We start from the raw sequence: 26,608 nt of genomic DNA on the forward strand, positions 1-26,608 counted from the left end.
GAGAGATGATTTCCTTTGCTTTTTAGCTTTCTATTGTAAACACAACAGGAGGTTTTTACTTAAATACAAGTGGACCACAGCATATACTTCCACAGCACGTACTCCTGTTCACTACTCTGCCTGGCCTGAACAAAGTCTCCTGACCATCAGTAACAAACAGCATCTCCTACACAATACTTATAACTTCAGTTACTTCCTATATAACTTTACTACAAGTTTCAGCTAACCCCTCTAAAACAGATCACTCTGTATCAACAAGTTCTCTCATCAGTCAGGTTACTACTTTTGTGTCCTGATGTAGTTGCCAATTGTTAGACTGGATTTGAACCGAGCACCTATACCTTTGTTTTGGACGGACACAACTTTCAGACTGACCACAACACCTGCTAGTCAATAATAGGTGAATTTATTAATACAGAGCAAGAACAAAAAACAACAATACAGACAATTAAACAATTCTATATCTACTAAGCCTAGGCTGTCATCAAAGTTAAGGTACATCTGGCCAGGGTGCAGGCTTTACTCTGAGGCTCCCTCTCTTAGGTGTTAGCAGTCTGGAGGTGAAATCTTGAACACTCCAAGCTAAATCCTGGAGGGCAGTTGCTTTACTTAAAATTCCCTCGACCCAACTCCAGGCCGTAATCCAAACCAGGCTAGATGGACTCTCCCAGGGTTCTGGACCCCCATTCTGTTTAACCCAACTTACAGAAACACCACTGAGGTCACCCTGACCCCAGAGGAAAAGCCTCTGAACCCACTTCCATTCTACTGGGGAAAGGTAAAAGATGGGGTATGATAGCTGAGGTGGCCCGAGAGAATCTAGTACACTCGTGTATAAGTATGCAGCTAAACTTTACCCTGGTAGCATCGGGATGATCAGCCCCCTCCAAATGTGTGTTGAATCCTGCCAGCTACACCAAGATGTTAGACCCCAACTCCATACAACACCCAACAACTAGGGAGACGATGGTCCAATTGCCCATGGATCCTGTTACTCATTAGCCAGAGCAAGCAGGGAGCAAACACGAGCACACTTTGCTCGCAAAAGCTTTATTCAGAATGGAGACAGCTTCAGATTAGCTCCCTGTCCCACGGGTACAAGCATAGGGGCTACGCACCCCCAGAGAGGAAAGCCCAAAAGTAAAGAATACTTACTCTAGGGCTCCAGACGTCAGGCAAGAGCTGCCGATGAGAAAAGCCCATGTGGTTCATCAGCCATGCCTATATACAGCTGGGGCCAGCGGGTGGCATCACGTATGATCACCAGCCAGTCAGGATAAAAGCCATCACCAACTGGAAGCAGAAGAGAGTGGGAGAGGAAGTGGAGGCTGTGGATGCTTTCCATGCTGGTGTCAATCAGTGTTGGAAAGAAGGAAACTCTGATCGGGCAGGGATGCCCCAAAAGCAACAGCTGTGGAGAAGTCCCATGCCAGTCACAGATGGCACTAGCATTTGAGAAGGGATCCTGCTCCAAGAAGACCAAGGAGAAGCATGGAGGATGGTGGACACTCCCCACGCTGGACGCTTTCAAACCAGGTTGTGGGAGAAGAATTAACCTAGAGAGAGGTATGGGAAACCCTCAACCATCAGAGAGTGGAACAGTGTCAGGGGATATGGCAGGGCACAGACTCTAGAGCAGAGCCAGTATATTCAGGCAATCAAGCCTGATCTTTCCTTTTGCATACCTGTCTTTTTTTTTTCTTTCATTGGCATCCTTACCTTTCACTTCCTTTTGGCCTATGCCTGTTACTGAGTTGCCTTCTGTTTTATTTTGTTATTTCATTTTATTTGCTGGTGACTCTTCATTGAGGGGTCTGGGTGACAGCCATACACCAAGGACAATTTACAAGAAGCAGCAGACAACTGGCAGAGAACACAGGAGGCCCACAGGAGACGGGAACATCCCACAGACCCAGAGTCTATTAGGAAAAGAAGAAGATCCGATACCTGAGATCATGCGACAGGTAAGAGTCTTCAACACCGGTTGGTCAGCCACATCAAGATCAGGTGGCCCATTGGAGGCTGGCATATGGAAGGGGTGTAGGGGAGGTGGAGCCCCACAAATATCTGTCAGGAGGAACAACCCACCTTGAGGGACCGCCAATGGGAGACCCCACCACTGAAGAAACACTCAAAGTCATGGCAGAAGAGTTCTGGGGTCTTCCCTGGGGTAATCAGGACCTCTATCAGAGGTTGCAAGAAGCCTCTCCACATCCATCACTAGGCACCCGTGCCAAGGCGGTGCATGAATGGATACTCAAATCAAGATGGGCACACTCCCTAAAAAACAACAAACGGGGGAGCTGCACCGAAAAAATATATTTTTTCCACATGTATACACCTTGGTTCATACTCATTAACATTCACTTCACCTCCATCACTCCTTTTGTTCCACCCATTTCTCCTCCCATCTCAAACTGCACCTCTGTTTACTGTTTGCTTCCTTAGCATGGTATTTACTATGCATTTCATTCGTTTACATGCCTCTCTGGTAAGACTTTGACCCCTGTGTTCTCCCAGTCAATTGTGGTTTCTTGGTGGTTCTTTCTAGTTTCTTGCTGACGTCAGCACCATCTCCAAGGCCGTACTTCTGCTTTGTCTCCTAAGGATAGCCATTGGTCTGTATCCTATTTTCACACAACACATCATGCACTTTGCACCCTATCCTTTTGTTAAAAATCTGCTTACTTAAGCATTAGCAAAGTTAGTTACTTTTAATATATCATCCAGCATTGTGACCAGTGACTTTTGCTGAGACACAGGAAAAAAAGCCGTCATTCAATTGCGCACACGGTGCTCCCCAAAATCTATATTGTTACCCTAACAAGTTCTACCTCATTACTGAGGAAGGTGTGATCTCTGTAGGCTGCTGATTAGGCCATCTTTGATGGTGGTACCTCCCCCTTCCCCAAGGGCCTTGCAGTTCATGACAAAAGCAAAACCAACATTATTTGAGAGCATGTAATACTGATTGTTCTTCAGCTATTGCATCCTCCATTGGAAAATCCTTTTCACCCAACTGGTCATGCCTGCTACAGTCCCCATTCCATCAGAAATGGATTCTCTCTTGGTTCAGGAGTGAAGGAGGCAAATTGGTGTGATGTTAGCAATGGAGACAGCTGGCCAAGAACTCTGGAATTTTTTAACTAGACCATGAGACCTACAAAGGTAAATACTGTGAGGGATTTTCTGACTTATAAAATAAGAGGCAGGAATTTCCAAGAATTTATAGTTTCTAGAACATTTGTTTCTTATGAGAGTTTTTCAAAGACATTTTATGCAACACCATACGAAAAAGAGTATCCTGAAAGCACTAATTCTGCAGAGAATTTTCTATCTACAGTGTTCTAAAGCGTTCTTTCTGAAGACAGCTTTTTACCCACCTTCTTCTATAGAATCATTCTAGAAATAGTGTTATATCAAGATTTTTTTTTTAACAGGCTTTTCTAAAGACAATTGTTTAAATAGTCATTTCTAAAGTGTAACTTGTATACTGCTTATTTTCCTAGAGCAGTTCCTATTTGCCTAAAGTGTCTTTTCTAAAGTCATTCCCAGACCTGAGAATTTTCTTCTGAACATTTCTAAGGAAAATTTTCCCATGTGGTATTGAAAGAACATTTTCCAAATTATCATCTCAAAAGGAATAAAAAAAATAAATTTTATGGTGTAATTTTAGAAAGATTTTCTAAAGGAAATACCTTTATATTTGTCTAAAGCATACATCTGAAGTTAAGAATTTCTCAATGTAAAAGGGATTCTATTTTAAATTATTTTCCTAGAAAAAGTTGTAACTACTACAGATGGTCTCCAAAATATTTTTTTCTGATAATCAGATTGTTTGTCTAAAGCCATATTCCCTAGTATCATTTGTATGTTTATTTTTTCTTGTTACATATTCAAAGCATCATTTCTAGAAACTATTTTCTTAAAGAATTTCTAAGGGGTATTTTTAGACAGCCCTTCCCATTAGGATACTCACAGCCAGTTTTCCAGGGTATACTTTTCTAAATGTAATTTAAAATGGAATTTTAATCTTTAAAATGGTATTTCCTATTCAGCTCTCTCAAAATATAGTTCTATAAACTATTTTTCCAAACAACTAATTTTGAGTAATTTCAAACTTAGGACTTTGCTAAAGCATTATATTCTATAGAGACTTATCTTGGAAAATATCAAAGAAAAAGAAAAAAATACTAAGGCATTAATTTTGACAAATACTTTCAAAAGTATGATTTCTAATGACCTAGCTCTGACTTTTTCTTTTCCCAAAAAATTGATTTCTGAGGAGAAATTTGTAGCAGTGTGCTTTTAAAAAGCAAATACTAAGAAGTCAGGATTTCATGCTTAAAATAATTGTACATCTGTGTATTTGCTTGCAGGACTGCGGTAGTAATATCCAGAGAAAATTGTCAAAAGCGTATTTAGCAATGCAGGGCTAGAAGGAATCTCTTGGGTAATCAAGACCAATCCCTTGCCATCACAGGCAACCTATGCATACCATCACTTTCAGATCATCCAGCTCTATCTGGGAATCAGTTAGGTTTTATATTTCCACAGTTCCTATCCAAGAGGATGTTCCTCTCCTAGCAGTTTTCCCGGTTTGTTCTCATGTCCACAATGTCATTGAGAATTTTCTATAAATAATTTTCCAGAGATAATTTCCCATGGTAATTTCTGAAGAGAATTTCTAAAGCAATTTTCAAGGCTTACTTCTTAAACTTATTTTCTAAAGCAGCTTTAGTAAAGAGTGGCATTTGTAAATGTATATTTTTCAAAGCAAATCAACTCTATCCTAGTGGGGCAGGAATTATGCATATAGGATACCTGTGGTTGTGTGGGTAGCGTTTGTGCATGTGTGTGTGTGCACACTTGTGTGTGCACATGTGTGCGCCTGCACATGTTTAGGATGCTGTGTATCTAAGGTAGTGTATCCAAGGATGCTGTGTATCTAAGAGTGTTACAGTACCATTTTACCTCTTTCTAAAGAGGTTCTGGCCTGTTGTGCATCCTCTGAGCTTAGACAGTGTGAACAGATGCTTCCCACCTTTGTTTTGACCCAGATTTAATAGAGATTACTTTAATTTTATCAATTCTTTAAATCAATAGAAAATGATTTTTTTTAGATTATATGGACCTACTGAGTTATAATTGCCAATTCTTGTTTTAATACCATTATCTAGAAATTAGTATTTACTATTTTACTATTAAAACTGAAACTGTAAAATGGCAAGGCACCATTCTTAATTTAAATTTTAATCAAATTTCAAAAAAATGTACAACAGAAAGATGCGAACACAATAATGTAATTGTATCTGTAGGCTTTATATAATTCTAATATAAAATTTTTACTTAATATAACATGTAGTTTCCCACTTAATATATTAAGTTAATGTAAACATACATAGAGGTATTAGCTTACTACTTAACTACATCTGAAAATATATTTATTTTATTATATCAATTAATCTGCAGATTAGTAAAATGTTCAGAATATAATATTTTAACTATATCTAGATATTTCTATCATAGGTAAACCTCAATTTATTATTTAAAAAAAACAAAGGATGTAATAATTAATCTGCATTTTTCAAACTAGTGATTTATATATTTTTTTTTAATTATCTGTTAACAGTTCTAGCAAATTTGGATATCATTACAATAATATTTTTTTAAATCCTTAAATTAATATGTAATCTAAAGTTTAGATTGCATAGCAATTGATAATATAAAGACATCAGTAGAGAGCTTATTGAAATAATATGCCAATCAAATCTAGAAATTAATGCCATGGGCTTTGTTGAGTTAATATTTTAACTGAAGTTAGGAGTATTGTGAAAAATATTTTTTTACATATTAATTCAAGCAGTATTGTCTATCACATAAAATAATCAGTTATATTTAAACACAGTATGAATTCATACTACAGTGATTCATTTACTGTTGTAATTAAAACAATTATTGATAAAATATTCACTGTTTCCATTTGAATGAACAATGCCACAATATATAATGGTTAACTCACAATTTAAAAAACCCCCAGAACTCTATACCATGGACAAGTATTAATTATTAATATTATATTCCATCTACAGATATTCATAAGATATATAACTCTGACTGGCAATTTTTGTTCTCTCTCTGTACAATATGAAGCACAATAGGTTGGAGTTCACTGGGGGGGTTGTCCAGCCAGGTCTTAAAAACCTCCTAGGATAGAGATTCCACAACCTCTCTGTTCTATTGCTTTATTACTCTCTTAGTGAGAAATGTTTTACTAATTTCATAGATTTCATAGACATTCGGGCTAGAAGGGACCCCAGAGGATCATTGAGTCCAGCCCCCTGCCCCAGGGGCAGGAAATCAGCAGGGATCACAGGATCCCAGCAAGATAAACATCCAAATGTGTCTTGAAGGCATTCAAAGTAGGTGCTTGAACCGCCTCCAGTGGCAGTCTATTCCAAACCTTGGGGGCTTGGACAGTAAAGAAGTGCTTCCTTATGTCCAGCCTGAATCTGTCACATTGGAGTTTGTGACCATTCGATCTTGTCATCCCTTGGGGTGCTCTGATGAACATACATTCCCCCAGATCCTGATGAGCACCCCTGATAAACTTACAGGTGGCCATCAGATCACCCCTGAGCCTGTGCTTTTCCAGGTTGAAGAGTCCATGGCTCTCAGCCTTCCATCATAAAGTCTGTTTTCCTGACCTCTGATCATGCACGTGGCTCTCCTCTGCACTCTCTCAAGCTTCTCCACATCCTTTTTTAATTGTGCAGCCCAAAACTGGACGCGGTACTCCAGCTGCAGCCTCCCCAAGGCCGAGTGCAACAGGAAAATGATGTCCCCAGGATTTGCTTGAGAAGCATCTATGGATTCAAGCCAGCATTTTGCTCACTTTACTAGCTGCAGCATCGCACTGAAGGCTCATGTTCATCTTGTGGTCAATCATGACCCCCAAGTCCCTTTCATCCATAGTGCTAACCAGCGTAGCACTGCCGAGCTTATAATCGTGCTGCAGATTATTCCTCTCAAGATGGAGAATCTTGCATTTTTCGGTGTTGAACACCATCAAGTTCTCATCCGCCCATTTCATGAGCCTCTCTAGATCTGCCTGGTTCACCCTCCTGTCCTCAGGTGTGGAGGACAACCCAGAGTTTAGTGTTGTCGGTGAATTTGGCCAGTCCACTTCTGACACCAATGTCCACATCATTGATGAAGATGTTAAATAGTATAGGCCCTAGTACAGAGCCTTGAGGGACCCCACTGGTCACCACACACCAAGACGATTGACTTCCATCAACCACCACCCTTTGGGTCTTACCGGGAAGCCATTTCCCCAGCCAGTGGATCATGGTGAGGTCAAGTCGGCAGTTAGCCAATTTTGCCAAGAGGTGATCATGGGATACCAGATCGAAGGTTTTTTTAAGTCAAGATTTATGACATCAATCTCTTTCCCCTTGTCCAAGTGATAGGTCACCGGTTTTAAAAGGAAATGAGATTGGTCAAGCAAGACCTACCCACAACAAACCCGTACTGGCTATCCCTCAGGATATTGCCATCAGCTAGTCTGTTGAGAATGGCCTCTTTGATAATCTTTTCCAAGACCTTCCCCAGGATAGAGGTCAGGCTGATGGGCCTGTAGTTTGCCGGATCTACTTTCCACCCTTTCTTGAAGGTAGGCACCACATTGGCCTTCTTCTGATCTTCAGGCACTTCACCAGAGCACCAGGAGCTCTCAAAGATCCATGCCAGGAGCTGAGCTATGATGCTTTCCAGCTCCTTGAGTACCCTTGGATGTAAACCATTGGGGCCGGCTGACTTGAAAGTATTCAGCCTGTCAAGGTGTTCCTTCATGAGGTCAGCCTCAATGGAGGCTAAGGAATCTCCCTCACCCGGGCCTCCCTGACCCATAGTAGGGAGAGGCGTCCCATGGGACTGGTACAAAAATTGACACAAAGGACCCATTTAGCAAGTTTGCTTTTTCCTGGGCATCAGTTGTCAGTTGTCCCATCTGGTTTAGCAGGGGTCCAATGTTGCCCTTGCTTTTCCTCCAGCTCCCCACATATCTAAAAAAGGACTTTTTATTGTCCTTGATATTTGTAGCTAGCTGGAGTTCCATCTCAGCCTTGGCTTTCCTGGTTTGCTCTCTGCAGGTAAGGACCAGAGCAGAGTATTCCTCCTTCGTATTGGTTCCATTCCTACATCCTTTGTAGGTCTTCCTTTTAAGATGCAAAAGGTCTGCTAGTTCCCTGGAGAGACAAGGGGGCTGCAGTGCCCTTTTGCTGCCTTTCTTCTGAGATGGGACAGACTTTGCTTGCGCATCCAGGATTGCTCCCTTGAGGAGCAACCACTCATCCTGAACTCCCCTCCCCTTTGGGTTGTGGCCCTTTAGGGCCTCATTGACAAGCCTCCTTAGCTTGTCAAAAGTCAGCTTTCCTGAAGTTGAGGACTTCATATTGCCGACTGACTTGCCAGCTTTATGGAAGATGGTGAAGGTGATCAGCTCATGGTCACTGTCACCCAGCTTCCCTTCGATCATTAGGCCGCTGATTAGGTCATCCCCGGTTGCCAGTACCATGTCAAGTAGTGCTTTACCTCTGGTCAGCCCATAGACCTCCTGCATCAGATAGAGGTCATCCACGCGCGAGAGAAAGCTTTGTGACCGCTTGGATTTGGCTGAGCGCTCCTCCCATGAGATGTCTGGGTAGTTAAAGTCTCCCATTACAACCATACACCAGGAACACGCGGCCTCAGCAAATTCTCTGGCAAACTCCTGGTCGAGCTCTTGACCCTGGGTAGGGGGTCTGTAGTAGACTCCCACCATAGTGTCCCCTGTGCCTTGTTCCCTATGGATTTTAACCCAGAGGGCCTTGAGTCATCCACCGTAGGTGCCAATGTCAGCTTGCAGGGATGCGTAGCTTTCCTTGACATAGAGAGCTACACCCCTGCCCCTTTTGTCCATTCAATCCCTCCTGTACAGAGTATAGCCATCTATACCCATGGTCCAGTCATGGGTGGAGTCCCACCATTTCTCCATTATCCTTATGACATCATAGTTATTTGCATTTAACAGGAGGACAAGTTCCTCCTGTTTATTCCCCAAGCTCCTGGCATTTGTGTATAGGCACACGAGTGTGCCTCGTGCAGAGAGAAGTGGAGGCCATCCCTTCCCAGCAGCTCACTGCCTGTCTTATCAAAGAGCAGGCTGTGGTCATGGAAGCCAAAGCCTTCTCTATGACACCAGCACCGCAGTCTTTGGTTCACTACCTGGATCCTCCTTTCCCTCCTCAGCCCGTAGCCTGAGACTGGGAGGATTGAAGAAACACCACTTGCACCCCCAGACCCTTTAGCCCCACTCCCAAATCCCTGTAGCGCCTCATGACCTGGCTGGGAGTGCTCTGAGCCGTGTCATTGGTGCCCACATGGATGGTGCCTAATATTCAACCTAAACTTCCCTTGTTGCAACTTGAGTCCATTGCTCCTTGTTCTGTCATCTGCCACCATTGAGAACAGTTCAGCTCCACCCTCTTCTGAACCCCGCCTTTAGGTAGTTGAAGGCTGCTATTAAATCCCCCTTCGATCTTCTCTTCTCCAAACTAAATAAGCCCTCAACTTCTCCTAAACTCAACTTCCCTCAACTTTTCCTAAATCATGTGCCTCCTAAGTCATGTACCCCTCACCATATTGTCCTCAGCTGGACTGTCTTCAATATGTTCACAGTCTTTCTGTGGTGGAGGATTTAAAACTGGACACAGTACTCCAGATGTGCCCTCACCAGTGAAGAATAGAGAAGAATCAATTCCCTTAATCTGCTGACAACTCTCCTACTAATGCAGTCCAATATGCCATTAGCCTCCTTTGCAATGAGGACACACTTTGGACTGATATTCAGCTTATTTCATATGAAATATTTTGGGGTTTATATCAGTCACACATAGAGATTAATACGAAAAAATATCTTGACAGTATGAACTATCAGGTTTTTCTCCTGTATATGTTAGGCCTGATTAATGATTGATGTTGTTCCTGGATTTGCCTGAATTCAAAGTGAGTATCTGTAAATCCTACCACTGATCCAATTTTGTCTTATTCACAAGTCATACAGGAGAGGAGAAGCAGGGTAAATTTTCAATGATGATGTGGGGGGTATGAATTTTATTTTTAAAAATGAACTTTGACCAGATTTTAACAACCATCTAGGCACTTAGAGTGAAGAAAGGGGGTTGCCCATCAGCTGCCTGATGTTCTCTTGAGCATTATGTGCTCTTATGACCAGCACAGAGAAGGGTTTCCCATCCTCTAAACGAGTGGTTTTCAAACTTCCTAAAGCCACAGAAGCTTCTCATGTCACTTCTTTTACCATGGAACCCCTATCAGTACTCTTTTACCCAACATCGATCCAGGTAACCTGGACCCCAATGGCAGCACATCATCTCTCAGCCTGCTTGGCCTGAACCCTTGACGATCTCTTGTGAAAGCCCAGGACTTCTTGGAGCAGAGTTTGAAAACCACTAATCTAAACTGGCCCTCAAAAGCAGGTCCAGGCATGGGAATGTGTTACCTAGGCAGTATAGCTGGTCTAGAATAATGATTCTCAACCAAGGTGCTGCGGCACCTAGGAGTACCCTAAGATCCTTTTAAGGATGTTGCATCATCTTAGTACTGTTAGGTGTGCAAATGCTATACATAGCTTGATGAAGAATGCATTGCATTTGAAATCTTATCTAATCTAACCTTATTCCAACTGTACTGTCGGTCCAATAAAGGATATCACCCCCAAAAAATCCTCACAATTTTGCATAATTTGTGGACCAATGTGCCTACAACTTCACTTGAACACTACAACACACATGATTCACAAGATGAACCCAAAGATTTCCCATAGCAATTCTTATTATCAAAACAGTTCTAATGTCCTGTTGTCTTTCTGAGTTTTTTTTCTGAGCAACAAAAGAATTGCTCTGTTATTTCTCTGTAGCCAAAAAATGACTGGGAGCTAAGAGCTGGAATTTTTGAGGGGTGCCCCATGTCTAACAAGAGGTATTGAGAGTCCAATGAAGTTGAAAACTACTTATCTACAGCATCCATATTGGGCCTTTTCCATGCATGGAGGGTGTTGGATCATGTATGGACTTTGAAATACATTATATGTGTGAGTGTATGTGCATGTGTATGTGGCACATGTGAGAACACAGCTCCCTATAGGGGGATGGAATCACATTCAGTGAATGAATGTCTGCTTTCCTATACCATTTGGTGAACATTCTGAGCGCTGATGATATAACAGGAGTCCTAACTCCTAGATCTCCCAGCTCTACCCCACTAGAGCCTTATCCATTCTCAAAGCCAGGAATAAAACTTGAATATCTCATGTGTCATTTCCTTCCAGATCCAGGCTTCCGCAATGATTTTAAACAATCCGACCTGTGACTGAGTTCATCCTCTTGGGCTTTTCATCCCTGGACCAGACAAACCACCTCTTCCTCTGTGTCCTCCTCTCCTCAGCCTACACTCTCACACTGGCAGGCAAACTTTGCATCATGTGGGCTATTCTACAGGATCCCCACCTCTACCATTTGTCTTCCTGGGGAATTTCTCTTTCTTGGACAGCTGCTATGTCATAACTACAGTGCCATGGATGCTGGTGGACCTGGTGACCCCTCAGGGAGATGTGATTTCCTTTCAAGCCTGCTTCCTCCAGTCCTACTTCTTTTTCTCCATGGGAACCACTGAATGCTTCTTCCTTTCAGCCATAACCTTTGATAGGTATCTAGCTATTTTTCACCCCCTGTGTTACCCTAATCTCATGTCCCAGCGGTCCTGCTTACTCCTGGTGACCTCCTGCTGGGTTTGTGGCTTCCTCTGGTTCATCATCCCCATTGTCTTCATCTCTCAATTCCCCTTCTATTGCCTCAATATCTTGGATCATTTTCTCTGTGATCCAGCCCTACTGCTGGCTTATTCTGGCCTCCTATGCATTGGTTCTTAAGGCAGTGATAAGGTTGCCCCAGGGGACTGGGAGACACAAGGCCTTTTCCACGTGTACCTCGCACCTCACTGTGGTGGGTATCTTCTATGGCTCTGCAATGGTCACTTATGTCAATCCAGCAGCCTCCGGGAGTAATGGGAAGATAGTTACACTCTTCTGTGTAGTGGTGACACCACTGTTCAATCCATTGATCTACAGCTTGATAAACAAAGAGGTGAAGGAAGCTTTGAGGAGGACACTGCTGGGAGAGCGATAGCTGTTCCCGTTTAACTTCTGGAGATACTGACAGACTGGCTCACAGCATAGGGAGTATATCAGAGTGGATCGTGCCTGTAGGAGGCTTCAACTCTAATCTGGGCCCAGGAATGAGGCAGGGTCCTTTCCCCTCTAGAAGACTCTATCTCTGATCTAAGAGAGCAAACACACTCTGTGTGACTGTTAGGAGTCACTCTTCAACTAAAGATAAAATCCATATGACCATTCACTTGGAACACAAACTGTGTGTTTCTATGCTTGCACAATGTAAAAAAGTGCAATGATAGTGTGTGCCTGGATGCTGGATCCCCTCTTTCAATTTTTGATGCTGTTTAATTTCAATTGTTATCCTGCATTGCATGGATTATTATCACACAGTTCAAGTGGGCAAATTTTTCCCCATGTAAATCAGGAAGAATCCCTGGGCTATCTAGCTATATCTCAGTGCCAGGTCAGATCCACCAGGCTGTGGAGGCCCCAGGAGCTGGCAGTGGGCCAGGAACCTGAGCCCACAGCATGTAGCCCACACCCATCCCCATACTGCCCAGCTGGGCAACAGTCCCAGCCCCTGCCCTGCCCAACTCGCTCCCTCCCTCCCCAGGGGGACCTCAATCCCACCCCCACCCCCCACATACTTACCTGTGGGAGCTGCTCTGTTCACATGCACATGGGCCCCTGCCTAACCACCTTCCTCCTGCTCCCCCAGCCTGCAGAGGGCTTATTGCAAAACTGCAAAATCTGTGGGTTTTTCTGGTAAAATGAGATATCCATGTTTTATTCTGGTAAAGGGGTAAATTCATGTTTTACTCCATTTTCCCATTGGAAATGGAAAACCTGGATCCCTGGTCTTGACTTTAGCTAAGTTGTACATTTTTGCTTTGTCTTATCTTGTTGTGTTGTAGCTTAGGCAAAGTTTTTCTGTTGTTTCTTTGTCTTATGCTTGAAATTGCAGATTTCTGTGCTCAATAATAATAATTCTTCAGAGAACAGACTATTCTTGTTCGAGCCATTTTTATGACTTCCGTGTCACCACCTAAAGTTTAATGATTACATCCAGTAACAGGGGCTGCCTGTAAGCCAGGACAGCTTTGTCACCAGTGACTACCAGAGATGGAATTTCTCTTCCAGGAGGAATAGGAGGTATTTAATCATGTATCTAAAGTGTTCAAGGTGGGGGTTGTAGGTGCCAAGCAAGGGATTGTGTTGTCCTTGATCTGGTGTTGGTACTGTAGTAAGCCAGAGTAGGGTCTGAGTCTGGTTTGTTGATTTGAGTGCCTACAGTTTGGGGATTGTACCTCTAAGACTGTACTATAAGGGAAGCTTAGGTTAGATATTAGGAAACATTTTTACATTAGAAGCATTGTGAAGTACTTGGACAGGCAACCCAGAGAGGTTGTGACATCTCTATCCTTAGAGGATTTTAAGACCCAGGTAGACAAAACCTTGCCTGGGATGATCTAATTGGAGCTGATCCTGCTTTGAGCAAGGGGTTGGACTACATGACCTCCTGAGGTCTCTTCCCATCCTCATTTTCTATGTTTCTGTGATCCCTCAGGTATTCATCCCTGTCAGTGGAATCAGAGCAGATATGGTTATATCACAGAGCTTGGCTGTAGAAGATGGATCTAGTGATGTTCTTAGGATTAAAGCTTGTAGCATAAAGGTAGCTGTGCTGGTTGTTTGGTTTCTGATTCAATGTAGCAGCAATGTGGCCATTGCTAACCTTCACTGTGATGTCTGGAAATTAATATGATGCATGGAATATTCCAGAGATAGTTTGATGGAAGGGTGGAATTTGTTAAAATGCTGGTGAAATTTCTCTAGAGGCTTTTTTCCAAATGTCCATATAATTAATAAGTCACTAATGTCACTGGAGGTGGGGGCAGGGGAGAAACTAGGGGGGTTAGAGGGCAGCTGTTGGGGAAATGAACTTCAAGATCTGTTATAAATATGCTGGTATATTGGATAGGGGGTATATGTATGCCTATTCCAGTGCCATTCGTTTGTATGTTCACAGACAGGGAGTCCCCAGACCAGAAACAGATGTGTATGAGGGCAAAACAGGAGAGTGAAGTGGAAACAGAAATAGAATTTAATAGGGATAATGTTCTTCCTAGTTTGTAATCCATCCTCATGGGGTGTACAGAGACATGACATCCATGGTAGCAAATATAGAGTTTGCTGTAGCTTGTCAATGAGGCCCAGTTTTGTGTTTTTTTTAAATCTGTGGTAGTTTCAAATAGCTGGTGGCTCCAGGGGCATATGGGAATAGGATAGAGTCAAGATAGCCAGAAACTCCTTCTGTTATGATGCTGATGCCAGAGATAATGGGGTGTCCTAGACTGCCAGGTTCGTGGGTCTTGGGTAATAAGTAAAAGTTGTCTGGCCTAGGTTCATGGAAGGTGGAAGCAGTAATCCTCTCCTGTATTTCCAGAGTTGGCTTCTTTAAGAGTGTTGATAAATTTCCACATGAATGAATGTTTTTGAATTTCAGCAAAGCAGATTTAGATTAAACCGGGGGGGGGGGAGGAGGGGGAACAATTTTCCTTACTCTCAGAACAGTAATGTAGTGGAATAGTCTGCCTGTGGCAGAACACTGTTGGTGCCTGCCACTTTACAGGTTGAGAGCAGGCAGAAGAGCAGCAAGCAGGTGTGAGCCAGCCCTAATGAGGAAGTCACATGACCTCAGGAGGGCTCTGGGATTGGAAGAGGAGACTGATCAGCCTCCATTTTAGACCAAGGCCCTCAGGGCTGAGGGAGCAGTCTGCTGCTGGCAGCCAACCATTTGGGTCGGACTCGATGATCTATTGAGGTCCCTTCCAACCCTAACATCTATGAATCTATTAATCTATGAAAAGAGCAACACCTAGCTGAGCTGCTGCAGGGAACATACTTGAAGGTATATGGGCAGAGGTTATGGGGAAAAAGGAGGCTCCAGGCCCTGGTTATGACTGAAAACTGCACCCTGCTGGGGCAGGATGGTCTGATGGGACTACCTGTGTTGGGGTAGTCCTATGAAATGCCAGGCCAGTTGCTTCCCCAGTGAAAGGCAGGTAGGAGCACCTTATATCCCCAGCCCCCACTATCCAGTCGGTCACAGAGCAGATAGTGGAACGAGCCATGCCTAGGGAGAGGTACCTGAGCCCAGGAGGTGTAAGACCCCAAGGCCCCAGTATTGGGGCAGAGTGTTGGCCCCAGTAAGGGGGCGGAGAAAAAGAACTGGATGTATAGAGTAGAGCTACGAGGGAGGCCTGAAGGGTGTGCAGTACTGATGTGTGTACAGTATAGGGTTGCAAGTGGCAACCTGAAGGGCTTCACTAAAGTAAGTTAGTGACTGGGCCCCAGTGGAGGGGGTAAGTTGTTGCCCTAGAGACCAGGTGAAGGAGAAGTTAGGCCAGAGGCAGAGCTGAGCCTTAGCAAGAAGGCAGTGCATAACTGAGGATACCTGGGCAAGCAGAGCCAAAGGCCAAGGATGATCCATAAGGGGCTGGGGAAGTCATGGTGGGATGCCATCTGTGAGACATGGTAAGGGGAGTTTAGAGCCATGTGTAATACCCTTGAGATTGGCCAAGTAAATGGGCAGCCTCCCACCTGATTAACATATTCATTATTATCATCAAGGGGTGGCAGGTAAGGAAGGTGGGCAGTTAGCCCAGAGACAGGGGAACAGGCCAATGACCAACAGGCCCCCGGATGGCCCCATGTTACAGTGCCCAAGGATAGTGTGCAATCTCCTTCACTGGAGGTTTTGAAGAGGAGGCTAGTAAGCATTGGGCAGAGGACATGATTTAGGATTAACATTCTTGTCTCGGGGGGTTGGACCAGATGACCCTTAAAGTCCGTTCCAATCCTATGATTCTATGAAAATGCCAGCAACAATCATCATGACAACCGAGTCACATCAGCAACCCAGGACAGTACACACAACAGCCACAATATCTGGTCCCATTTCTGCCTCTACCCTCAATGTTGAGGTGTACACAGGGATCACTCCACCATTTCCAACCTGGTGGGCAATGTGTCCTGCTCACATCCTTCCACTTGAAAGTGGCAGAAGACACAGACATAATGTGTATTAGCCTCCCATTACCATTCAGACTGCACTCTACTTTCATTGTTCCACAGATAACATGAGATCCAACCACAGCTCATTCAACCAGGTGAATTAGTGGTAGGTACCTCTGATCAGTCAATTTTTGCCCTCCAAGAGCAAATAAAAAGCCCCCAAGCCAGAGGACTATGGTGGCCAGTTTGGGTTAGGGAGTGGGGAAACCCTGACCACTGAAGCTCTGATCCATGAGTGGTTGAACACTTACCAGCTCTTAGTATGGTTTAGGAGGTTAGAGCTGTAGTTTCAGCTCCTGGGATGCAAGCCCAATGACAGGAGAATGAGGCCTTGTGGTAAGAACAGAGTTGCTCCACTACCGTGATCTGCTCAGCCTGAGACTGTCACTGAGGCTGCCAGACAGAGAGTAATTAGGCAGCATCTCTCATATAAGGTCAGTGAGAACCCACAAACTTGTGCCCTACAAAGGTCAAAGTTCCAATAATACTTACTGGCCTCGGATGCATTCACAGCTGAGACTTTACCGGGAGTGGCCCCATATCTCATTCTCCATATCACTCTGGGCCAGGCAGTTCCTCTCCCTCTGAGGACAGAATGGATCCAGTGACCCCTAGACAGGTGCCTCATATTGTAGCAGAAAGCCCCCTTTTCCTCTAATGTAGCAGAAAGCCCCCTTTTCCTCTTGCCTGCCTTTGCTCTCCCCTCTTTGGATATGTTTCTCTTTTTCTACCTTTTCTTCCTTCCTCTCTCTTTCACTTTAAGATAAGGAATTGTATTTTAAAATTTGTATGTGTGCATTTTGTATCTCCCCTTGTAGTTTGGTATTTTTATCTATTTGTGTGCCATGGCATTTGTAGCTTATATTTTATACTCCTCACCTTTCAACTTGCAACTAAATGTGTTTTAGTAAGTTATACATTGCAACATTGTTAACAAGGGCAGGAATCAAACTGCCCTTCCCTGTATCAGGCTGGCCTCTGAAAGAGTGAGTGAATCAGTGACTGAATGTGTAACATGGAAGCAGGCAGCAATTGTCACCTGGAAGCTGAACTCAATAGAAGACAATGTAACAACCGGGAAATCTCTAAAACTCACTGATCAAGGGCTAGAAGCCCTGGCCTGACTTAATCAACACCAGAGACCAACTTTTGGGCTGAATATCTCCAGATCGACCACTCCCAGAGCCCTATTCTAAATTCATCAACGGACTCCCAAACCTGCACGTACATGTGGACGACCCCTGGGGCTGACAGATGCTGCCCAGTAGCCACCGAGGGGGGGAAGTCCCACGAGGGTCAATGACCCCTGGATTGGTCAAACCAGAAAACTGGGGAGTCACCAAAGTCTGCCAGGGACAGATAAAAGGCAGTGAAAAGTGACCCTCAGTGGCGCCCTCTTGATCTCCAACTCGACCAGACCTGTCCAGCCAGAAGGACCAGCCAGCGACCCCCTTCTGGAAGATAACACCACACTGAAAGAAGCCTCAACGACAGACTCCAGTGCTTGTAGGATAGGTATACCTGACTCTGTAGCCTGCTACTGTGTGCGTGTGTATGTGTGTGCATGTGTGCATGTGTGTGTGTGGACCAGCCCCAAGGTTTATGATTACAGTGTTTCAATCCACCTAATAAACTAGAATTTTAAGGATCCTGAGTTGGACATTTGTAGCCAACATTATCAAGAGCCATGGCAAGCTCCTACAGTGCCAGCCATTGAAGAGTGGGAGTTGTGCGGGAGGGGAGTCTTACCTGCCCTACCTCTCCTTACGTTGGTGGCAGCTGCTGCTGTAGTAGCAAAGTCTATAGCAGCTGCTGCAGTTGATGAGCAAGCTCACCACACACTGGCACAGAACTGGGCACCAGAATGCAGCCTGCCACTCTCCTCTGCCCCCACCCTGCTCAAGGAGTCTTTGCTGTCACAGGTGCAGCCCTGCACTGCCCAGCCAGGGAGTCCAGCACTCAGTGGTATATGGAGATGAGGGGTTGAGTGAAATAATGTCCCTCCCCCCAGTTTTTGGAATGGAAAGTGCAGCTTCTTTCCCAGTAGTGTATCTGGGGATGTGGTGGAGAACAAACAGGGCACCAGAAACAGCCCGTGCTGTGGGGCTGCTGTAGCCAGTGTACAAAGAGCCTACCCCACAGCTAGAGTGGATCTGTGTTGTGTTCTGGTGTCCCCCACTACATAGGTGCCCAGAGCTAGTTCCCTGCCTGGCCCTCTTCCCACTACTGTGTTACTACTCATATCCCAGTTTTACCAGGTGGTCTCTGAAAGATTGGCACAAATATAATGGACAGAGTTCCAGCTCACCTGCAGATGGCATCAGAGTCACACATACACAGCAAGTGTCATTCCCCCAATATGTGTATATGTTCCCACTGCCCAACAAAACTAAACTTTATAGACATGGCAGGGTGCCTTTTATAAAAGTGTGCCAACTCCTACTATTTTATCACAAAACTGCAGTGTTTAATTTTGTTTACAATCCCAGATCCTAGATTCAGAAGATTTCTTCTGAGCCTCAGCTTTCATCTGAACCAAAAAAATAAGTTTCCAGGTCTCATGTTTGATGAAATAAGATTTAAAGTGTGATGTCTGGTTTCTCCAAAAGTGGAACATAATAAAAAAAAACAAAGAGGAGTTGATGATAGTATCTAAGTATCTTCTCAGGGAGGCAAAACAAGAACAAATGACTGGAAGCTGAAGCCAGATTCAACACCACTTACCCCCTTGACAGTCCTCTTCGAAACTTTTCCTGGTGATTGGCTTCAGGTAATTGGATAAAATGATATTGCTGGTGTGATACAGGAGGTCAGACTAGATAACCTCCTATGTCAGGGGTTGGTAACTATTTGAAGAAGGCCTTTACAGGAACTAAGTACTGAGCATGGGCCACTTCCAACCCAGTTCACATTGCTGCTTTAGTCACCACTACCCAACCCCCCAGCAGTGTTGCCACTGTGCTGCTTCTCTTTGCCACCCAGCCACCATGCTGGCAATGTCCTCTGGTGCTGAAACACTGCATTGGCTCCCTAGTGCCAAAACCCTGTAGAACCTCCAGCTCCATGGGCTGGATAAAATGGCTCTCTGAACTGGATCTGGCCCACAGGCCATAGGTTGACTACCTGTACCACACATGGTCCTTGTTGGCCTTAACATCTTTTCTGGAGGACCCTCAGATTAGATCCTCAAGATACCTGCTAGACAGACCTTGGTAAGAGGTTGAGCACTTTTTGTTGAACCAGATGACACAACCCAGAAGAGAAAAAAAGACTTCTAAGTTCACCCATTGCATTGTGAGGGATGAGAAGACCAGCATTTTTCAGACAGCACAGTTTTTGATTTTTCATCAGACATTGCATTGTTCTGTAACTGTAACCATAATTATTGTGCATTTAGTTAATACATCATTAAGCAAGTACTAAACTAGTTATGTGCAGTAACTACTGCACATTAATGAATGCGTAGACATGCCCCATATGATATATAATTCCTAAAGTAGTATTTCCATAACAAAATTGATCTCTATAATCAAAATATAGGGATTTTAATTTTATTAATTATGGCGTACACATAAGAGGTCTAGTCAGATACCTGATGAATCCATTTAAGGCTAACAAACCCAGTTTGACAGTGATGCATCCGTTTCACAAGTTTCACAGATCCATGTGTTGCCTGACTTGATCCTACCCAGAACCAAGGATTGATATAATAACATTATTAATGTAACACGTTTAAACATCAGGAATCATGACAAACCTTACTAAATTAAGATACTAATATTAATCATTTTAAAATAACCTAGAATTTAACATAGCAGGTAAACATTAGTGTAACAAATTATGCCAATCTAGAGGTACAGTGTTTAATATTGAATCAATGTTTTAAAGAATTTAGGAATAATTTGATTATAGTTCTTCATATTATATTACTTTAATTAAACTCTAAATAATATGATATATTATAATTATTTTTGAAAAAGAAGGCATGGGCTGATATCATATGCAGTCAGGAACTTAGTGGATTTATAAGTATAAAATAACATCACAATCATTATTGGCTTAGTGTTTCCATAACAATAGGGATACACAGAATAATCAAATGTAGACATTATTATAACACAGACTCATAAGTTTTAAACATTAAGTCCTGGAATTTGTGTAATCTGACTGACCATGAAGACTCTCTGGGTCAGAGACTGTTGCCTGTGGGGTCAAGCCAACTCTCAGGATCTCAATATTGTGTTGTTAGACAGGAGAGTGTGACACAGTTGCACATATACAAACACACAAATCAATTAGGTGCATACACACACACACACTACCAACTCAGGCAAAAACACATCCAAACTAGCCTAGGCACATGCATACCTATCATCAATTCAAGGACATATACTATACATCCCAAAAGTTAGACAAAAATCAATTGTCCATACCTCATAACTTGTATGGTACAGTATGTATGTGTGTGCTTGGAGTACCTGGGGGAAGGTTAAGATGAGAGAGAGAGTTAGAGTGTAGCAAGTGAAAGTTGCCAGAACCAGGATTAGAACTGGTAGACTAAAGAGAAGCTGTCTGAGGAACTGAGTTTACTTAAGATCAAGTGGCCCCAGGGTTACTCAAGGTTACTGGTGCAAGAGGAAAAAGCCTGGTGGCAAGGAGGAGACAGCCAGGAAAGAAACTGAAGCAGAAACCTGGGAGTTTAGGGGAAAAGGCAGTGGGGATAAGACAGTGGCAAAGAAACAGGGGGTTTGGAGGTAGAGAGGAGCTCAGGACAGGTGTTGGAGGTGGCAGTGAGACAGAAGCAGGAGAGGGAGAAATGAGACAGAAGTTAGAGGGGCGAGGAGCAGAGATTGGAGCAGGGCCAGACTGTAGCAAAGAAACCTAACTCAGGTGTACAAATAACAGTTTTATTAAACAGACAACACACTACACAGCCCCATGAAGTTATTGGTTCACACACACACACAAGCACTCACAATGGCAGCAGGAGAAACAGACTCAGTGGAAGGGTTGGAGTCCAGGTAGGGAAGAGAAGCAGAGTCCAAGTCCTTGGTTGAAGAGGGGCTGGGGGGGTGATAGCTACCTATCCAGTAGGTGTTGTCCGGAGGTGAGTCATCGGCAGGGCCTCTGGGTGGATAGGTGGTGTGGCATGATGCTGGTCCAGATGGAGAGAGCGTCCCAAGGTGTCAGTCTTCACTACCCCTTTTTATGGGGCAGACTACCTATGATCTCCTATGGGGACGGCATGTCCAGGCAATGTCAGGCCTATTCCAGAGGGTTCCAGGTGTTCTTACTGAGCATGTGCAGCCTTGGCACAATGGTGGGTTGCCTCATCTTTTGTTTCTTAAATGCTGATGAGTGGTTCCAAGGGCTGAGTTGTTGGTCCAAGTATTGATGTTGATAATTCTGTCATTCAGAAGGAACTATTTTTAGACCTACTGCCATTGTCTCTCAAGCACCCTCATTCATCCACATTCATTCAGGAACCAAGTTATATAGGAGAGGTAGGTATGAGTCATAGGTCAGGGGACACAAAATGGAAGCTTGACATTACAAGATGAAAACTTGACATGACTTATGCTAACTTACATGTGTAGGTCTAAAACAGTAATCACACAATATAAAAGCAGTAAAAAAACACAATACAAACATAACAATTATCCCTTATAAAACAGTGGATATCTATATCAAAATAGCAGGGCACTTATTTGCAGAGGGGAGAGAAAATAAAACTTACTACCTAAAATAAAATGTCAAAGCTTATCCTACATCTTAGCATATTTATACTTATCTATAGGGAATAAAGAGGGAGAGAAAAAGTCAGAAATGGTTGGGGAAGGGGAGGGAATGAATTTTAAAATAATTAAAAAGAAAAACTGGGGGTTTTGCTACAGGAGCATGTGTTCTGGATCTGCACAGTGTGCAGCAGCATGGGACCTGGCCAGGGCTGGGCTCCTGAGTGTTTCTGAGTGACTAATGAAAAATAGCAATAATCATCCATTGATTTATAAGTTTATTTCATTTCTAATGAATCATTCTTTCTTTTATTTACAACCAGGAATTGAGAGAGGCATATCCAGGAACCTGCACTAACAGATTTTCCTCCTACATGTGAGTGTCTTCTGATCCATGATTGATGCCATCTCTGGATCTGTTTGAACAGAAGGTAAGGAGATTTGAAATGTCCCTTTAATCTACTTCAATTTCACCCCACAGTCTCCTAGAGATAAATATTGTGGGTAAAGCACTCAAAGGCATCTAGCTGATTTTGAAGTCTGAATCCCATTTTTAAAAGGAAGCCTTGGCCAGATTCAAAAACTAGTTGATGTACCATGCAGAGAGGTACCTATGGAGAGTCTCAGAAACACCTGACTGTAACCAGTTGAGGAATGTTTGAAACTCCCAGTCTTAGTTCTGGTTTGCTGAGAAGAAATTCTTCTAGGTTGGCCCTCAAAAGCAGGGCCAGCTGTGGGAAAGCCAGGCTATCCAGCTGTCCTAGGGCTTCAGTGCAGTGGCTTTCTCCAGCAGGGTTGGTGTCCACCAAAAGCTAAATGAACCTGCCCTGAGTGGATCAACCATCCCAGGTGGATGTGAGACTGTTACTTGTGCAAGCTACAGACAGACTTGTGCCTATTCATGTCTGCATGCACACATAGTTTGACTGCTGCCCCCAGCTTGAGTGATGGGGCTATGCTCAGAGTCCCACCGCTGCTCCATCACATTTGAAATTCCAGACCCCCCATTGCCTTCAGATGTGGTGATATAGCCTGAGGAGTTTTATTTCCAGTGTCTCCCAGCTCTCACCCACTAGATCCTTCTTCCTTTCTGGGGCCAGGAATAGACCCGGGAATCCTGTTTGTCATTTTCTTTCAAATCCAGGTCTCCACAATGAATCTAGAAACACCACCAACCCTGTGACTGAGTTCATTCTGTTGTGCTTCCCTTCCCTTGACCAAAGAACCGCATCCTCCTAAGTATTCTCCTCTCCTTAGCCCATACTCTGACACTAGCAGGCAACTTATGCATTGTATGGGCTGTTGGGCATGACCCCCACTTCAACTGCCTGCCCCTTAGGGGTTTGCGAAGCAGGCCGTATTCAATTTGGATTTGGATTCAGCCCAATTCGGGGGACAGTGATTCAGTTCACTGATTCAGATTGTCCCGATTCAATTTGGCCAAATCCGAATCTGAAGATTTGATTCTGATTCAGAGAATCAGTGATTCGGCCATAGGCACAATTTTAAATGTTTTTTCTTCATACCTCGAGGTACCAGGCATAGCTCATAAGCACTGCGATGGTGGGGTGGATGGAGCATGGAGGGGCCCCTCACATGCTTAGCAGCAGACCTAGAAGTGGACCACAAGTACTTCTGGTCCACTTTCGGGTCCACCGCTGAGTGCACAGGAGATACCCCCTCCCCCTTGTGCTCCTCCAGCTCGGCAATCAGCTGTGGGGGAACCCCTGGGTGCTCCCCCAGACCCAGCAGGCACCAGTTGCTGAGCCGGGGGGTGGCGGGGGTCCCCCATGCGCTCCACGGCGGACCAGAAGTGGACCTCCCCACGGTCCCATGGGATATTCCATCCGCCCCACCATCTCAGCATTCATGAGCCACCTGGTACCTTGAGGTATGTAGAAAAAACATAAAGTTGAGTCTATGTCCAAATCATAGAATCTCTCTGAATCTCTCCAGATCGAATCGGAGGCTTCCAATTCACTTTGGAGAGATTAATGGGTCTCCTGATTTGATTCGGATTTGGAGATTTGGCACCCACATTGAGCCAAATTTCCTCCAAATCAAACCAGCAACCAAAGCTTCACACAGCCCTACCACCCATGTATGTCCTGCTGGGAAACTTTTCTTTTCTGGAGTTCTGCTATGTCATTGCCACAGTGCCACGGATGATGTAAAACCTGCCAACCCCACAAAGAGATGTCATTTCCTTTCAAGGCTGCTTCTTCCAGTTCTACTTCTTCCCCATGGGGGCTGTGAGTGCTTCTCCCTTGCATCCATGGCTTTAGGTAGGTACCTGGCCATCTGTCATCTCATGCACTACTCCAGCCTTATGTCCCAGTGGCCCAGCCTTGTTCTGGTGGCCTCTTACTGGTTCCTTGGCTTCCTCTGGTTCATAGTCCCCATTGTCCTCATCTCCCAAGTCCCTTCTTGTGACCCCAATATTCTGGATCATTTCATGTGTGACCCTGTCCTACTGTTTCATAGATTTCATAGATTTCATAGACATTAGGGCTGGAAGGGACCTCGGAAGATCATCGAGTCCAGCCCCCCGCCCAAAGGGCAGGACGTCAGCTGGGGTCATAGGATCCCAGCAAGATAAGCATCCAGTTTCATCTTGAAGGTGTTCAATGAAGGCGCTTGAACAACCTCCGGCGGCAGGCTGTTCCAGACCTTGGGGGCTCGGACAGTAAAGAAATTCTTCCTTATGTCCAGCCTGAAACGATCTTGTAGTAGTTTGTGACCATTCGTCCTCGTCATCCCTTGGGGCGCTCTGGTGAACAAACGTTCCCCCAGATACTGGTGGTCACCCCTGATAAACTTATAGGTGACCATCAGATCACCCCTGAGCCTGCGCTTTTCCAGGCTAAAGAGCCCCAGGGCTCTCAGCCTGTCATCGTAGGGTCTGCTTCCCTGACCCCTGATCATGCGCGTGGCTCTTCTCTGGACTCTCTCAAGCTTCTCCACATCCTTTTTGAATTGTGGAGCCCAAAACTGGACGCAGTACTCCAGCTGCGGCCTCACTAAGGCCGAGTACAGGGGGAGAACGACGTCCCGGGATTTGCTTGAGAAGCATCTATGGATGCAAGCCAGCGTTTTGGTCGCTTTACTAGCCGCAGCATCGCATTGCAGTACTGTTGACGACTTTCTGCATCCCAGCTCCCCACACTAAACTTTCTTGCTATATCCTGTGTTGCCTTCTTATCTTTACCACTTTCCTTTTCATTCTGACCTCCTATGTGATGGTACTTAAGGCAGCATTTAGGCTGCCACAGGAGTCTGGTAGATGCAAGGCTTTCTCTACCTGCACCTCACACCTGACCATGGTAAGTCTCTTCTAAACCTCTGTTATGACTATCTACATCCTTCTGTCAATCCCTGGGAGCAATGGGAAAGTGGTGACACTTTCCTATGCACTGGCAACTCCATTGCTTAACCCACTGACCTACAGTTCAAGAAACAGGGAAATGAAAGAAGTATTGAGGTGGACACTACTGGGGAAGAGGTAATGTGTCCAATCTGGCTCTCACCTGGAAGGGAGTGGTGCAGAGAATAAGGCAAGGGACCTTTTCCTGCTAGACGGACCCTCTTCCAATTCTTCCCAAGGGCAGTGGGACTGGCTACACCAGGGAATTGGGTCTGTGATCTAGAGCATTTGAAGCCTAGGATATGTTGGCTTTGATCCAACTAACCAAGCAAAGCGTGTGTGCAAATTTGAAGAGTCACTCTGGATAAAACTAGAGCAGAAGTTTTGTGTATGTGTGTGTCTTTTGGTGGGGAAGCTGCTCTGAATGGCTTCACCATAGGCAGTTACTGTGAAGTAGCATTGCCGAATGGCTTTTAGGTGATGCTGACTGCACAGTAGCTTGGTACTACCGCACAGTAGCATCCTGTCATGTCATGCTTTGTGCCTGTAACTTCCTGTGCCTTTCTCCTGAGCATCGCGCATTTGAGTTCTTCACGAACCTCACTGTGGCTTCTTGGGCTGCATGGCCAGGCTATTGGGAGTGGCCTGGGGTCAGATCCCCAGGGGTCTCTCCTGCCACATCTTTGATGATAAGGAGTTTCCAATCGGAAGGACGATGTCTGGTCCTGCCCCCCTGGTACTTTCCCTTTGCCATCCTCGCAACTGTCTCTTCTTGGGGCTCCACCTCCCCTATACCCCGCCTAATGCCAACCATGGTGTTGCCTGTCAAGGCCAATGCTCAGGCCCTCCCTGCCACTTGGTTCCTTAGGGGCTGCCATGGTTGGCCACTGGTGAAGTGCACTCCACAGACTCCGCGCACTCCGCAGAGTACCAAGCGCATTCTACGGCCCCTCTTTGCTCTTTGGCTTACATGAAACTGGGCTCTACCCGGGCTCCCACCACCCTTGACACGTCATTGACCCCCTGAGTTCAGTATCTGCCACCGGTCATTCGGGTCAAGGTCCCATCCTCATTGTGTTCACTGACGTCCCAGTCACTGTGGCTACCGGCTTTGGTCCATGCCGGGTCCATCAGCAACAACTTGGGCCCTCACTGGCCCAGCATTCTCTTTACTCTCCCTTTCTGAGGGAGCCACCAAGC

At 44.7% G+C, this 26,608-nt stretch overlaps 1 non-coding gene and 2 pseudogenes across 1 annotated transcript in view; all 3 read left to right on the top strand.

The window, feature by feature from the left end:
• Positions 1 to 26,608, top strand: part of LOC102574872 (uncharacterized) — a 54,134-nt gene that overhangs the window by 6,178 nt on the left and 21,348 nt on the right. Inside the window, exon 2 of the transcript XR_009463423.1 lies at positions 22,368 to 22,475. This is a non-coding gene — a transcript (uncharacterized LOC102574872). The remainder of the gene's footprint in view (positions 1 to 22,367; positions 22,476 to 26,608) is intronic.
• Positions 1,440 to 12,245, top strand: LOC106740321 (olfactory receptor 11H12-like; annotated as a pseudogene).
• LOC132251470 (olfactory receptor 11H12-like) lies at positions 24,144 to 25,550 on the top strand (annotated as a pseudogene).

The sequence above is a fragment of the Alligator mississippiensis genome, chromosome 7, assembly GCF_030867095.1.
Source record: "Alligator mississippiensis isolate rAllMis1 chromosome 7, rAllMis1, whole genome shotgun sequence".
In the NCBI taxonomy this organism is placed as follows: Eukaryota; Metazoa; Chordata; order Crocodylia; family Alligatoridae; genus Alligator; species Alligator mississippiensis.